Raw genomic sequence first — 16,148 nt, forward strand, 5'->3', positions numbered from 1 at the left:
ATAAATGTATTGTACATGATAATAAAAGTAAGACTGATTTTTTCCAATCAGTAGAACGCAGGCATAATTCCAACTCGATCATCCTTTGAAAGTTAGAAGATTCACGAGGTTGGTCCTGACAGCTGGGCTTGAGAGCTAATGATTTTAGCATTTTGTCTTTGGAAAAGAAATTTAAAGGAAATCTGCTAAGAATTCTATGACTAGACTGTAGAGATTATTGCTCATAGCCATAGAAGAAACATGTTCTATTGTTGGCAGCTTTTATTGTAGCCAAACCTGGATTATAGGAAGAACACCTTGTCTGATGAGGCCTAGGTTACATCGGGTTGGCAAGGGTCGATAAACATTAGCCCAAAATTTCTATGTTGTGGCAAGTTTCTAGTTTACAATATGCCGCTTTTTTGGTGCAAATCAATTTGGACATGCTTGAAGGGCCAACGCATGATGACATACTGCTAATGCGGTATTCTGTCAATTTGAGGGATCGTAGATGCCTCCCTCATGGCTGATTTGCTGGATGATTTACCTTGGTGGTTTAATATAAGCTATGGTTATTGGCATAATACTTTGTGGGTCATCAAGTTTGGATACAGATGAAGTGACCGAAGGAAAGGCAGATTGCCCTGCGTTCCAGGTTGGTGATGGGCAGAGCTTTTTAGGCTCCAGCAGCCCTGAAACGTGTGGTTGAGAAATATTCTGTCTAGCCAAAGAGAATCTGGAATGTAGTCTATTCTAGACAGTGGGCTGGAAGGAAGGAGCAACCCTATAGAACTGTGAACAAGAAAAGTCACCATGGCATACATGGTAGAAATTGGAGAATTGGACAGTTCAGGGTGAGCAGTGACTCTTTCCACTTGGAAAGGAAAGCTTGACCATCTAGAGTGGTCTGATGTGTACTTGGGCCTACAGACTTGTTTCCTTTGCCGCTGCTATTTTGGCCTGGTTCCTCATGAATAGTGGGATTGGATTTCCATGTCTGACTGGAGCCATGTTTGGAGAGTAGTCTCCTTCTGGTAGAAGACTTTTTTGTTTTGCTGGGGAGATGTTGATCAGCATGCTAACCATGGAAAAGTATTTAGGAGGAGGCAACTTGGACATATTTAATTGCAAGAGCCAACAGATGACACTTGAAACCTGCAGTGAGATTAGGGTAGCAGGTTTTGGGTTACAGGTTTTGCCTGAGCTTTTCAATCTGGGTAAAGGCCACGTCACACTAAGCGACGCTACAGCGATCTCGACAACTATACGACCTGTCAGGGATCGTTGCTGCGTCACTATGTGGTCGCTGGTGAGATGTCAAACAGTCAGATCTTCCCAACGACGCAGCAACGATGCGGCTACCCGTAACGATCTGTGTAACGATGCACGCCTATGTGTTTCTGTGTCTGAGTCGTCAACAAGGTCGTTGGTAAGGTGTCAAACACACCGATGCCTGCTACCCAGCAGGGCCTCAATGATCAAAGAAATGTCCAGACCATTCCGACACGACCAGCGATCTCACAGCAGGGGCCTGGTCGCTGCTAAGTGTCAAACATAGCGAGATCGCTGCTGAGGTCACTGCTGCGTCACAAAACTTGTGACTCAGCAGCGATCTCGCTAGCTATCTCGCTTAGTGTGACGGGGCCTTAAGTGTGAAGATCTGAGATTGTGGGTTTTAAGAATCACCTAGGCAGGTTAATGATGAAACAATATTTTATTCCTTATATCAATGTTTTTGCAACAACTCCAGGTAAATGGCCAAAATACAGTTCTCTGAGTCCTCAAGTTCCCACCTGGGATCAGTAATTCCACTGCCTTTGTACCAGGGGATACTCACTGTATCCCCAACTTTTAGTTGGCCCAGAGATTTTGTATCTTCAGCCAATATAGTTTGTATTCACATTCCACGATACTCCAGACGACAGATAAAAGGAAAGAAGCACAGATATCCAGTAGCAACAGTCCTTTAAGAAAGGTTTATCAAATCCCCCCCAAATGCTAAATGTGCATTAGTGGAGGTATTTTTTCTCAGGCTGAACCCATCGCCCATAGTCACATGTGAGACCCCTGTGGTGACAGCTGCTTTGGGTCTACTCTTCCCATCCACACTATGGGTCCAGTGGCTGAGAGAACAGTGGCCCAAGGCTCCCGAGATAAGGTCACTGAATTTAAGCATTGATTCCTGAGGCTGAACCGATGATCTAACAAATCACTAACAAACACAACAATAAGGTCTATGGAAACCGGTGCTCTGTGCTGGAAAAAGTCTTTAGTAAGTGGCCAGCTCCTCAAGGTAAGTGTACACTTTCCACCTGAGAGATTTTGCCCATTTTGGGTCCAAACGGACATGAAAGGAATGCTTGCTAGTGTACTGGGATGATGCCTCTGCAATCTGCTTTTTCAGTGAAAATTTCTCCCAGGCACTAAGGTTTTACCTGGTAGATGTTAGGGAAGCCGGACTTTAGAGCAGGAATTCTGGATAGGATTCCTTGTTCAGTTTGGCTGTCAGTAGGCTCTTTCAGTGAGGCTGCCTCCCTAAGGTGGAGCCTCCAGTTTCCATAGAACACTGGAGGTTCCACCTTAGCAGAAGTGTAACACTTGGACAGCACGTCATGCATAAAGAGTATATATGTTTTTAAATTTGTTTTATTAAACATTTTCCTAACAAGTACAAATTATAATAAACAGTCAGGATTACAACATGTTTTGTATCTTGTAACATAATCTGCTAAGACACTTTATTGAGAATAAGAAGAAGAAAAAGAAATGTATACATGTCTTTGTTGTACCATTGTCATTTCTATTAGACATATACAGTAGTGTTCAAAATAATAGCAGTGTGTTCAAAAACACGAGTTAAGCACAAAATCTTTATACCAGTTTTTATTTCCAGCATTGGGAACATTGCTCACTGTTTTGTAATTTAAAACCTGAGGAGAAATGTATGTAATTTTTAACTATTTTACATAAAATAACAAAAAATTAACATTGGGCTGTTCTAAAAAAAAATAGCAGTTCCTGCATTTGTCTTTGCAAACTCACAATATGTCCTTTTTTTTGTTGTTGTTTTTGAGGATTTGGCATTCCTGTGAATCACTAACCTAATATTTAGTTGTTATGCACAGTTTTTTTAGAACTGTTTCACATCTATGTTGCATAGAGTCAACCAACTTCTGGCACCTATCAGCCCAGGATGCTTTGACTACATCCCACAATTTTTTGGCATTTGTTGGCTTTGCCTCAGAAACTACATTTTTAATGTCACCCCACAAGTGATCTATCGGATTAAGGTCCAGAGATTGGGCTTGTCGCTCCATAACCTCAATTTTGTTGGACTGGAGCCAAGATTTTGATCTTTTACTGGTGTGTTTAGTGACATTGTCTTGTTAAAACACCTATTTCAAGGGCATATCCTCTCCAGCGTAAGGCTACATGACCTCTTCAAGTATTTTAATATATGCAGACTGGTCCATGATCCCTGGTATGCGGTAAATAGGTCCGGCACCATAGTAAGAGGAACATGCCCATATCATGATGCTTCACCACCATGCTTCACTGTCTGCAGGGTGTACTGTGGCTTGAATGTAGAGTTTGGGGGTCGTCTGAAGATCTATCTGCGGCCCTTGGACCCAAAAAGAACAATTTTACTTTCATCAGTCCACAAAATGTTTCTTCATTTCTCTTTAGGCCAGTTAATGTGTTCTTTGGCAAATTGTATCCTCTTCAGTACATGTCCTTTTTTAACAGTGGGACTTTGCGGGGGCTTCTTGCTCAGAGATTAGCTTCACACTGGCGTCTTCTAACTGTCACAGTCCTCACAGGTAACTGGAGACTGTCTGTGATCATCCTGGAGCTGATCAGTGGCTGAGCCTTTGCCATCTGGCTATTCTTCCATCCATTCGAATGGTAGTCTTCCATTTTCTTCCACGTCTCTCTGGTTTTGCTTTCCATTGTAAAGCATTGGAGGTCATTTCAGCTGGACAGCCGATCATTGTCTGCATTACTTTATAAGTTTAACCCTCTCCAATCAACGTTTTATTTAAAGTACACTGTTCTTCTGAACAATGTCTCGAACGACCCATATTTTTCAGGCTTTCAAGGAGAAATGCATGTACAACATGTGCTGGCTTCATCCTTAAATAAGGGCCACCCGATTCACCTGTTTCTTCACAGAATGATTGACCTCACTAATTGAACTCCACACTGCAATTATATTGAACACCCCCCCCCCCTTCCAATTAATAAAATACACACTCAAAAACATGCAGATCATGAATGCGGAGTCTGTTGTTTTTCTTAGAATCTATTGCACCAACTGGTAAATTGTTTGACATGTGGTGATATAATTTATACCAGAAACAGTGATTAATCTTGGTAGTCATATTGGACTGCTAGTATTTTGAACACTACTGTAAGTAGTAACTTTGGGTTTATCTTAAACTTTAAACCTATAACAATGACAACAATTTCAATTCTGCTGTCCGGATTACCTCCGTGACTAGAATACCTTTTGACATAGTTTCTAATTTATATGCGTTCAACCATATGCATAGATTTTCTCTTAGCTTCATAATGATAAATTACTTATCCAGTCCACTTATAAAATGTAGAGATTTCAGCCAACAATGCCACTATCCACATGCAAAAATAGTGAGATGCGAAGAATTCCAGAAATTCCAAGAATTCCAGAAAAAAATAATAATAATAAAGTCCCAAATTCTAGAAAACTTTAACTGACGACCTCTATTTTGATATTATTGAATTAACTAATGTAATCCATGATCGCAGCGTAGCGCATCATCCAGCACATTGCCAGTAGTTTCCTGGCCAAAAGCGAGGTTTCAAGCAGAAAAATCTTAATGTAATGATCCCAGATATTTTCATTTAATACCCCAAATAAGCAGATTGATGGATCACATTGAACAGGGATAGATATTAAGGAGTATAGTTGAGAAGTCACCTCATGCCAAAAAGATGAAGCAGTTGGACAGGCCCAGATCATATGTATAAAATCTGCATCGCTGGAGTATGATGTCACTCTGAAGTGGTAGTACACCCCATTTGGAATAACCTAAGAGGAATAAGATATGACTGATGAATGATATAAAGTTGAATCATTTTGTTGTTGGCAGAGGGGGAAACAAGAGTAGGGGACTCCAGAATCCCCTCCCACTCTTCCTCCTGAATATTAGGCATTAAGAGTCTCCATCTATCCCTCATAGTTAGTGGGTTTAGATCCAGACTCGTTGATAATAGATAGAAGACATTGTGGACCCTGAGATTTAAGAATCCCTATCAAGGGAAAACTTAATATAGACCAGTTGGTGTTCAGATTGGGTAAATGAGTCTAAAGCGCTGTTCTAAGCTGAAGATACCTAAAAATTTGAGACCTTGGGATCTGCAATTTAAGCTGCACTTGTTCAAATGAAATTAGTACATTCCCTTCCTAAATATCTTTTAATGAGCGAACATTGCCATTATTCCAAAAAATGGGCAGATGGATATTCTATCACTGTCTAGAAATATGAATTTCCCCATGTTACGCTCACGCCCGGACTGACTGGCATGAGCGTGGTTAGAGGTCCCACTGGGCCACGAACTGAGGAGTGCCTGGAGGGGCATGACTAGTGGCCTCGCCGATCTGACCACGAACACATGGCGACTTAAACTGAGGAGGGACGTGGGAGGTGGCCCAGGTGCTACTCCAGGTCAGACCCCGGTCACAGCAGTTGACCCACACCGGGGAATGCAGGAACGGGCAGGTTAGGCTGGTATGCAGACAGGCGGGTACTGGCAGGCACGGCTGGTATGCAGACAGGTGGGTACTGGCAGGCACGGCTGGTATGCAGACAGGCTGGTACTGGCAGGCACGGCTGGTATTCAGACAGGCAGGTACTGGCAGGCACGGCTGGTATGCAGACAGGCGGGTACTGGCAGGCACGGCTGGTATGCAGACAGGCGGGTACTGGCAGGCACGGCTTGTATGCAGACAGGCGGATACTGGCCGGCACGGCTGGTATGCAGACAGGCGGGTACTGGCAGGCACGGCTGGTATGCCGACAGGCGGGTACTGGCAAGCACGGCAGGTATGCAGACAGGCGGGTACTGGCAGGTAGGAAAGCAGGCTGGATACAGTACAGACTGGGATACAGGAACAGAGCCGCAGGTGCGGTGGACAAGCAGAGCAGAACCGCAGGCGCAGTGGACAAGCAGAGCAGAACCGCAGGCGCAGAGAACTAGCGGAGCAGAACGGAACCGCAGGCGCGGAGGACTAGCGGAGCAGAGCGGAACTGTAGGTGCGGAGGACAAGCGGAGCAGAGCGGAACCGCAGGCGCGGGCAGACAGGACAGGGCTCTGTTCACATGGAACAGACTGGAAAACACAGGAAGATAGCTAGAACACAGGAGGTAGATACGGAGGCAGGGAAACGGGACAAACAGAACCAGATACACACAAGGTACTTGCAATGAACTTGCGAGTGGACACAAAACTCACAAACAGAAGTACAGAGACAACGAGTTGGAGTTAGGTGCAGGTTCAGACACTACAGGAAAATGAAAGGATCGGACATGGAGACAAACAGGTAACGGGCTAGGATACAGTTCAGACAGGAACTGAACCTGGAACAAGATACAGGAACGAGCCTGGGTACTCAGCTCCCAGGGTGGCGGAAACAGACAAGAAGTCACATAAGGGAACGGGCCTGGGTACTCAGCCCCCATGGCGGCTGAAACAGACAAGATACAGAACAGGACCTGGCAACTCAGTTGCACCGAGCAAACTGAAAGAAAGCATTGCTCAGGCACCTCCTACTGGGTGGAGGGGGTTTAAGTATCCAGTGACTCACAGCAATAGGCTGGGGACGCATTAGGGCTACGCACACTGTAACTTTAAGAATCAGGAAGTAACAGGGCCGCCGCCCTAAGCAATCAGACAAGAGACATGCACACAGTAAGTAATGGAGCAAAGTGTGCAGCCTGGACTGATAGGTAAGGTCTTGCATGGTGGGAGATGGTAAGCCATGCCAGCATGCCGCCAGGGATGTTACACCCCATATTACCATTTCTGCTTTAATGTGAGAGGAACCCACCCGTTTCTTGGCCAATCTCCAAACTGAGCTTGCAAGTTTAAGTAAAGGTAACAATTTGGGAGCTATAGATCTATTCAATTCCAGAAAACTCAACAAACTGTCCCAGCTGCTTGTGCCAGATGACTCTGAATTTGGAAGCTGAGACTCTGGCATCCAACTACTTATCACATTAAGCTGACCTGCCAGGTATTATAGGAGAAAGTTTGGCAATGCCGTTCCTACTAGGTTTTTTAGTCTCTGAAGTGTGGATAGCCTTGACCCTTTACAATCTGGTTTCCGCTCTTTACATTCTACTGAAACTGCCCTCACCAAAGTCTCTAATGATCTACTAACAGCTAAATCTAATGGTCACTACTCCCTGCTGATCTCCGGGATCTCTCTGCAGCATTCGACACTGTGTACTTGAGGCCAATAGAGTGAAACATAGTGAGGAGGAGCTGGTGAACCACTGTTCTCTCCTGGTTCTCCTATCTCTCTGACCACTCCTTCTGTGTCTTTTGCTGGCTCTTCTTCCTCCCCTTTTGCTGGCTCTTCTTCCTCCCCTTTTCCCTTTACTGTTGGGGTTCCTCAAGGATCAGTCCTAGGCCCCCTTCTTTTCTCCTTATACACCGCTCCTATTGGAGAAACCATCAGCAGATTCGGTTTTCAGTACCATCTCTATGCTGATGACACCCAATTATACACCTCTGCTCCGGACATCACCCCTGCATTATTACAAAATACCAGTGACTGTCTTTCCGCAGTCTCTAACATGTTTATTAATAGTGTGTTTCAGTTTCTTGCAGCTACCGTAAGGACTCACAGGTTATGGACTTTTTATAACCGGGACCTTGTATGGACTGCATTCTGAGCCTATCCCAGGAATGAACTAAGACTGTAAAGGACTTGGGGTAGGACAGACCCCCACCTGGTTAAGGCTCCCGTTGTTTTGGTGATATGGACACCCGGTCACAGGCCACACTGTGACCTTAAGAACTCAATTTGTGCGTCGTCTGTCTATTAATGTTTTATTGTTATGTATATTATCTTTGTTTACTGTTTAGTCCCGGAGTACTAAAATTCTAAATTAGTCCTCCCTCTATCTAAAATTGAATCTGTCAAAACTGAACTACTTGTATTTCCTCCCTCCACTAACCTACCTGTGTCCGATATTGCCATCTCCATCTGTGGCTCTGACTCGCCCCCTGGGCCGTGGGGCACTCGGATCCGGGCAATAGGGAGACGATGGGGGTAGTAGTGGCGACCCGGTTCCGTGGCTCAGGGTGGTCAGGCCAATGGTAGTCTGCTATGTCCTGCTGATAACGTCCGACTACGCCACCCGTGGATTTGCGGTTATTAGGAACCGCCGCTGCATGCAGACCGCTGGGGCTGATGAGGTGTGCAGCTAGGGTAATGTGACTCCCCACGGGAAGAGTGCGATCCCAGGGCATGGTGGGAGTGATGGTAGTGAGAGTCCCAGTGCTGATAGCGCTGGAGGAGCAAGGAGCACACAGACAACAGGTTGCAGTCCAGGGTCTTTACTAAACAGGAAAACTGACCCACAAACAGTCCCGGCTAGGAGGGGACCTGGATGTCTGAGAGCAACGGGGAAATTGGCCCTGGTCAGGGTGAGGGTGTAGGCCTACCGTGCTTTCTGCGCTCCTTCTGGCTATCCCCTCCTTATAGAGTAACAGCCCACGTTTCCGAGCTTTCCGTGTATTCTCGCCTGTATGGCCTGCGACGTGGGTTCCTTTCTGCTCCCAGCCTTGTACGGCTTTACTGGTCCCTTCGGTTGTGGCAGGGCCTCCAGGCTTCTTAGGCCAAGGAATGTACAGTCCCTTGCGGACTGGTTCTCTGCTGGGGGATGTGGAATCCTTCCAGCCTCAGACACCAAAGTCTGGTAAAGTTAAGTCTTTTCTCTGCCAAGACAGGCTCTCTTCGCCTCTTGTCTCTGGCCCGTGGCTCTCCTCCTGCCACACTTCCTCTTAGGTGCAATCAACTTTCTGTCCCTGCTCCACTCTGGGACACGTCTCAGTGCTGAGACAGGCTTTCCAGTTCTCTCTAACCCTGCCCCCAGTACCAGCTTTTATAGGGGCAGCCAGCTCCCCCTACTGGCCTGAGACAGGAGGCATTGCATGCTAATGTTCCCCTGGCCAGAGAACCTCCCCCTTGCTCTCAGACACAGCTTTATTACACTTGTGGCATCCAGGTAGGGTGACACATTCCCCCCTAGTGAAATTTAGTACTCCGGGACTAAACAGTAAACAAAGATAATATACATAACAATAAAACATTAATAGACAGACGACGCACAAATTGAGTTCTTAAGGTCACAGTGTGGCCTGTGACCGGGTGTCCATATCACCAAAACAACGGGAGCCTTAACCAGGTGGGGGTCTGTCCTACCCCAAGTCCTTTACAGTCTTAGTTCATTCCTGGGATAGGCTCAGAATGCAGTCCATACAAGGTCCCGGTTATAAAAAGTCCATAACCTGTGAGTCCTTACGGTAGCTGCAAGAAACTGAAACACACTATTAATAAACATGCAGGTAACTTTGACAAACATTTTAACATTTGACAACAGGGTTATTTACAATCTTAGTACACTCTATATTCTCCAGCGAGCGGGTATCTGCCCATTTGTGCTCCTGGTTGACCTACGTAGCCCACTGTCTGGTGGTGGACCAACCTGGCTATCTCCACTAGCGTTAGGGGTACAGCTACCAGCTGGGTGTACAGGTAGGGCAGGCAGCTGTCTGCGGGTTCTTTGGCTTACCGCAGGCATGGCAGGCTCACTGTCAGCAGAGGGTTGATCCTCCTGGGCTGCTGGAACAGGCTCTTCTGCCTCTGGAACCGCTTGCTCCTCTTCACCTTCCGGCTCTGGTGTTGGTTGTTGCTGTGCCGGTTGCAGGAAATGCAGGACGGGTACCACTATGGCATCATTTATGCGAGTCCAGGACTGAGGGAACTCTCCGAGAACGGTGCTGATCATTTCTTCCTTGTCCTCTGCGGGTTCAAGGTGACTCTGATCCTCTTCTGCACTACGGAGTTGCTCGGGGCACCTTTTGAGGTGGTCTCTGGAGACGACACTAGTGGTTTCTCCTCCGTCCTTGGTGATTACGCACACCTTTGGGTTGTCGTGGTCAGACTGCAGTACGGTGTAGGGTTCCCTTTCCCACTGGTCGTCCAACTTATGTAGCCTTCTTTTTCGCTTTAGGACTTGCTCACCAGGTTCTAGGGGACTAGCAGGGGCGTGTTGATTGAAGAGTCTTTCTTGCTTCTCTCTCACCTGGGCCAGGCTCTTCTCCACACTCTCCTGTACCTTCTTGTACTGCAGTTGCCTTTCCGTATCCCAGTCCGCATCCGGGGAGGTGTCCTCAGGTATTAGGACTCCCATCTCCAGGTCTACGGGCAGCTTTCCTGGTCTAGCTCGCATCAGGTAAGCCGGGGTGCAGTTTGTAGCGTTCACCGGGATATTGTTGTACATGTCTACCAGGTCCGGCAACTTTTCTGGCCACAGGCTGCGTTCCTCCAGGGGCAACGTCTTCAGGAGATCAATGACTATATTGTTCATCTTCTCACACATCCCGTTGGTTTGTGGGTGGTAAGGCGTTGTCCGAATCTTCTTACAGCCATAGAGGTTGCAGAACTCCTGGAAGATTTCAGCCTCGAACGCTGGACCCTGGTCTGTCAGGACCTGTTCCGGATACCCGTGTGGACGGCAGAAGTATTGCTGGAAGGCTCTGGCCGCTGTTTGGGCTGTCAAGTCCTTTACTGGGACCACCACTAGAAAACGGGAATAGTGGTCCACGATTGTCAGGGCATAGATGTATCCTGACCGGCTGGGAGCCAATTTGACGTGGTCCAGAGCTACCAGCTCAAGAGGCTGCGTGGTGACGATGGGCCTCAAGGGTGTCTTCTGGCTGGTGCGGTCCTTCCTCCTCAGGTGACAAGGGCCACAGTCTCTGCACCATTTTTCAACAGCTCCTCTCATGCCGACCCAAAAGAACCTTCCTCTTAGTAGGAACTCCAGTTTCTTCCAACCGAAGTGTCCCGCTCTGTCATGGTAAGCTCCCAGGACCATAGCTGCATCCCGCCTGGGGACCACGACTTGCCAGGTCAGCTCGTGCGTCCGGTGGTTGACAATCCTTCGGCACAACTTGCCTTCGTAGAGAAACAGCTTGCTCTTCTCCTTCCATAGCTGCTTGGCTTCCTCTGGGGCATCTGGATCTAGGCGGGCGTCTTCCCGGGTCAGCAGATCTTTCACCAGGCGGACTGCAGGGTCACTATCTTGAGTCTCGGCCCAGCTGTGGTGAGGTAGGGGATTCATCATCACAGTTGTTAGATCCTCCTCCTTCACGCGGTGAGAGTGTTGAGCGGCTCCATACCGGTGAAACGCGGGGAGTTCTACCTCTTCCAGCTCTTCTGGGTCTTCGTCACCTTCAGGTAAGTGAGGCATTCTTGATAGGGCGTTGGTTTTGCCTGCCCGGTACTTGATCACGAAGTCATAGTTGGAGAGACGGGCCATCCACCGCTGTTCCAGGGCACCCAGTCTTGCATTGTCCAGGTGTGTCAACGGGTTGTTGTCCGTGTACACGGTGAACTTTGCGGAGGCCAGGTAATGCTTGAAGCGTTCCGTCACGGCCCACACCACCGCCAAGAATTCTAGCTTGAAGGAGCTGTAATTCTCCGGGTTCCTCTCAGTGGGCCTCAGCTTCCGACTGGCGTATGCGATCACCCGTTCTCTGCCCTGTTGGTTTTGGGACAGTACGGCTCCCAGTCCCACATTACTGGCGTCTGTGTGGAGAATGAAAGGCTGGCCATAATCAGGGTAGGCCAGGATCTCATCCCCCGTGAGGGCCATCTTTAGCTGGCGGAAGGACTCCTCTTCCGGTTTATCCCACTTGAAGGGTGGCTTTTGACTTCGGGACTTAGACTGTCCGATCAGGAGGTCCTGCATAGGAGCTGCCATCTTAGTGAACCCGGGGATGAACCTTCGGTAGTAGCCTACCAGCCCGAGAAACTGTCTCACCTCTTTGATGTTCGAGGGGCTTGGCCAGCTCTTGATTGCCGTGACCTTGTCAGGGTCGGGGGCCACTCCTTCCACGCTTACCACGTGCCCTAGGTACTGGACCTTTGGTTTCAGCAGGTGACACTTCGATGGTTTCACCTTCAGGCCATAGCCTGCCAGGGCTTCGAACACCTCGGCCAGGTGCTTTAGGTGGTCCTCGTAGGTCTTCGAATAGACGATCACGTCATCCAGGTAAAGGAGGACCGTCTCGAAGTTTCGGTGCCCTAGACAGCATTCCATCAGCCGCTGGAAGGTCCCTGGTGCGTTGCAGAGCCCGAAAGGCATACAGTTGAATTCGCTCAGTCCCATTGGGGTGGTGAAGGCGGTCTTCTCCTTGTCAGCCTCTGCCACAGGAACCTGCCAGTACCCGCTAGTAAGGTCCAAAGTAGAAAAGAAGTTAGCAGATTTTAGTGCGGCTAAAGACTCTTCTATTCTAGGCAGCGGATATGCGTCTTTGTGAGTGATACGGTTGATTTGTCTATAGTCCACGCACATTCTCATGGTGCCGTCTTTCTTTTTGACCAGAACCAAGGGGGCTGCCCAGGGGCTACAGCTGTCTCTAATGACCCCAGCTTCCTTCATCTCTCTTAGCATGCCCTTTGCGTTCTGATAATGTGCAGGGGGTACAGGTCGGTGTCTTTCCTTTATCGGTGGGTGGCTCCCTGTGGGGATGTGGTGTTCTATCCCTTTTACTCTGCCGAAGTCTAGCGGGTGCTTACTAAAGATTCTCTCGTACTCCTGTACCACCCGGTAGACTCCTTGTTTTTGGTGCAGGGGAGTGGAGTCAGCACCCACGTGGAGTTTCTGGCACCAGTCCTCCTTTTGTTTCTGGGAGCCATTACCCTCCGCCTGAGGAGATGGAGGCAAGGGTTCCACGGCCCTGATAGCTTGGTGTTCGACAACAAACAGTTTGGCGAGTGTAGCGTACCTGGGTAAGTGTACTTCCCTCTCCCCAATGTTGAGGATGCGGACGGGCACCCTCCCATGACGGACATCAACCACCCCCCGGGCTGTCAAAATGGTGGGCCTGCTGTCTGAGTACACGGGTTCTACCATGGCTTGGTAGTCTCTACCTCTCAACCTGATTGCAGTCCGACACCAGATCATCATTTCACTTTTGGGAGGCATGGAAATGGGGAATGGATCACTGAGTCTTACGCTACCGATCTCACCACCAGACAGTTCTACCTGCTGCCGTCTCATCAGGGCTTTTATCTCCTTGTTGAGGACCCTCTGTTGGCTGGAACTAGCATTCACCGCCACCTGTTGTAGAATTACAATTACCTCTGAAAGACAATTTTCAATTATGTTAGTACCCACAGTTATTTTAGGGTGACTTTCATGACGGTCAATGTCCACAATAATCACTCCCTGTGCCGGCAGTTCAACTTTACCAATTTTAATGGTCATCTCCTTGAACCCCATCTGCGGCACGGGTAAGCCATTACTGGCGATGATGCTCAAGTTACTGTCTGGATACCGTGTGATATCAGCATCAGTCCAATACTGCTTAAAAAGTACATAAGGGATTGTGGTTACTTGCGACCCAGTATCCAGCAAGGCGCTCATGGGGATACCGTCCAGCACCACGGGTAAAACCGGGCGCCCCCCAACGTACTTATCACGCCAATTATAAGGGCCTGGTGATCTTATGCATGGGGGTCGGCCCTCTGCCCCAGGTTGGACCCGTTTAAATTACAGTACCTGGAAATGTGTCCGGGCTGGTTGCAACGACGGCATATGGGCTGTCCATCCTCTGCGTAGCGGTCTGTGGGCCTCCCTCGGAACGACGGGATCCTTCTCTGTCGACGCCACGGGACATCCTCCGGACTTGAAGCCAGCTCGATGGGTCTTGACGGGTCCACTTGCAACGCCTGGACGGTCCTGGTCAACGCCGCGACGCTCCTGGTCAGCTCCTGGACTTGGTGGTGCAGGCCTTTCGACGGGGCTTGGTTCAGGGCCTGTGCATCAGCCTCCACGGAGTCTATAGAGGAGGGCGCCGCCTCCTGGTGATAGGTGATAGCAGGTCGCCGGGGGTTTATAGCGCCACTGGTTGCAGATTCACGGAGCACCCTTATGGCCCTGTCCTTAAATTGGGCAAAGGTCAGGTCGGGGTTCTGAAAGAACATGAGGCGCAGTTGGGCCCTGTGGGCGCTAGACAGCAGACCCTCTATGAATTGTTCTGTTAGCAGTTTATCCATTTCCTGCACACTGCCAGGGTCAGTTTGTTGAATAGCCCTCAAGGCTTCCTGTAGATTTAGGGCATAGTCTCTGATGCTGTCCTGTGCCCGCTGCCTACATCCATAGAACCTCATTTTAATCTCAGCGGAGGTACGTGTATCAAAGGTACCCCGCAGCCGGGCCAGAAATACCCTTCACAGTCCTTTTCTCCTCAGTGGGCCATGACTTTACCTCCCTTTGGGCTGCGCCAGTTAACTGCCCTATCAATATGCTGACCTTCTGCTCCTCTGTCAGGGGGTAAACCTGGAACAAACTGTATAGCCTTTCCTTGAAGTCAGTTAGGGCATGGGGCTCCCCTGAGTATTTGGGCAGCCAGGCCGCTCCAGGGATGTAGGGCAGGGAAAAGGGCATCACCGCTGCTGCAGCTGCGTTGGTGGTAGTGGGCGCCTCTGTGTCCGACATCTTCCTCCCCCCTAGTTAAGCGTGGCCTACCTTCCGACGATCCTCTTCTGTAGGCCGCGGCTCCGCTGCTGCTGCTATGGACGAGGACCTGGCGTCGCGTCCTGATGACGTCAGCGTCGCTCTCTCTCCCTTCCAGGACCTTGCGCAGCGTCGGAGCGTGGGGCGGAGCTTCGGATCTCACGCGGTTTTGACGTCCACGCCCCTCTTCTTCCCGTGCGGCGTCCTGAAGATGGCGTCCGATGGCGGGAAGCAGCTGCGGATGGCGGGAAGACGGCAGAAGACGGCGGGAAACGGTCCAAGATGGCGTCTGATGGCGGGAATCGGCTCCGGATGGCGGGAAACGACTCCACAGGTAAGTTACAAAAGTCTTTTTCAGGCACGCAGTACCCGGTGGTTGCGGACACGAAATCCTGCCGACTACGCCAAAGATGACTCGCCCCCTGGGCCGTGGGGCACTCGGATCCGGGCAATAGGGAGACGATGGAGGTAGTAGTGGCGACCCGGTTCCGTGGCTCAGGGTGGTCAGGCCAATGGTAGTCTGCTATGTCCTGCTGATAACGTCCGACTACGCCACCCGTGGATTTGCGGTTATTAGGAACCGCCGCTGCATGCAGACCGCTGGGGCTGATGAGGTGTGCAGCTAGGGTAATGTGACTCCCCACGGGAAGAGTGCGGCCCCAGGGCAGTATAGTGGATGGTGGGAGTGATGGTAGTGAGAGTCCCAGTGCTGATTGCGTTGGAGGAGCAAGGAGCACACAGACAACAGGTTGCAGTCCAGGGTCTTTACTAAACAGGAAAACTGACCCACAAACAGTCCCGGCTAGGAGGGGACCTGGATGTCTGAGAGCAACGGGGAAATTGGCCCTGGTCAGGGTGAGGGTGTAGGCCTACCGTGCTTTCTGCGCTCCTTCTGGCTATCCCCTCCTTATAGAGTAACAGCCCACGTTTCCGAGCTTTCCGTGTATTCTCGCCTGTATGGCCTGCGACGTGGGTTCCTTTCTGCTCCCAGCCTTGTACGGCTTTACTGGTCCCTTCGGTTGTGGCAGGGCCTCCAGGCTTCTTAGGCCAAGGAATGTACAGTCCCTTGCGGACTGGTTCTCTGCTGGGGGATGTGGAATCCTTCCAGCCTCAGACACCAAAGTCTGGTAAAGTTAAGTCTTTTCTCTGCCAAGACAGGCTCTCTTCGCCTCTTGTCTCTGGCCCGTGGCTCTCCTCCTGCCACACTTCCTCTTAGGTGCAATCAACTTTCTGTCCCTGCTCCACTCTGGGACACGTCTCAGTGCTGAGACAGGCTTTCCAGTTCTCTCTAACCCTGCCCCCAGTACCAGCTTTTATAGGGGCAGCCAGCTACCCCTACTGGCCTGAGACAGGAGGCATTGCATGCTA

Source organism: Phyllobates terribilis, unplaced genomic scaffold (assembly GCF_046119375.1).
Source record: "Phyllobates terribilis strain yellow unplaced genomic scaffold, ASM4611937v1 Scaffold_5__5_contigs__length_657084704, whole genome shotgun sequence".
NCBI classification, from domain to species: domain Eukaryota; kingdom Metazoa; phylum Chordata; class Amphibia; order Anura; family Dendrobatidae; genus Phyllobates; species Phyllobates terribilis.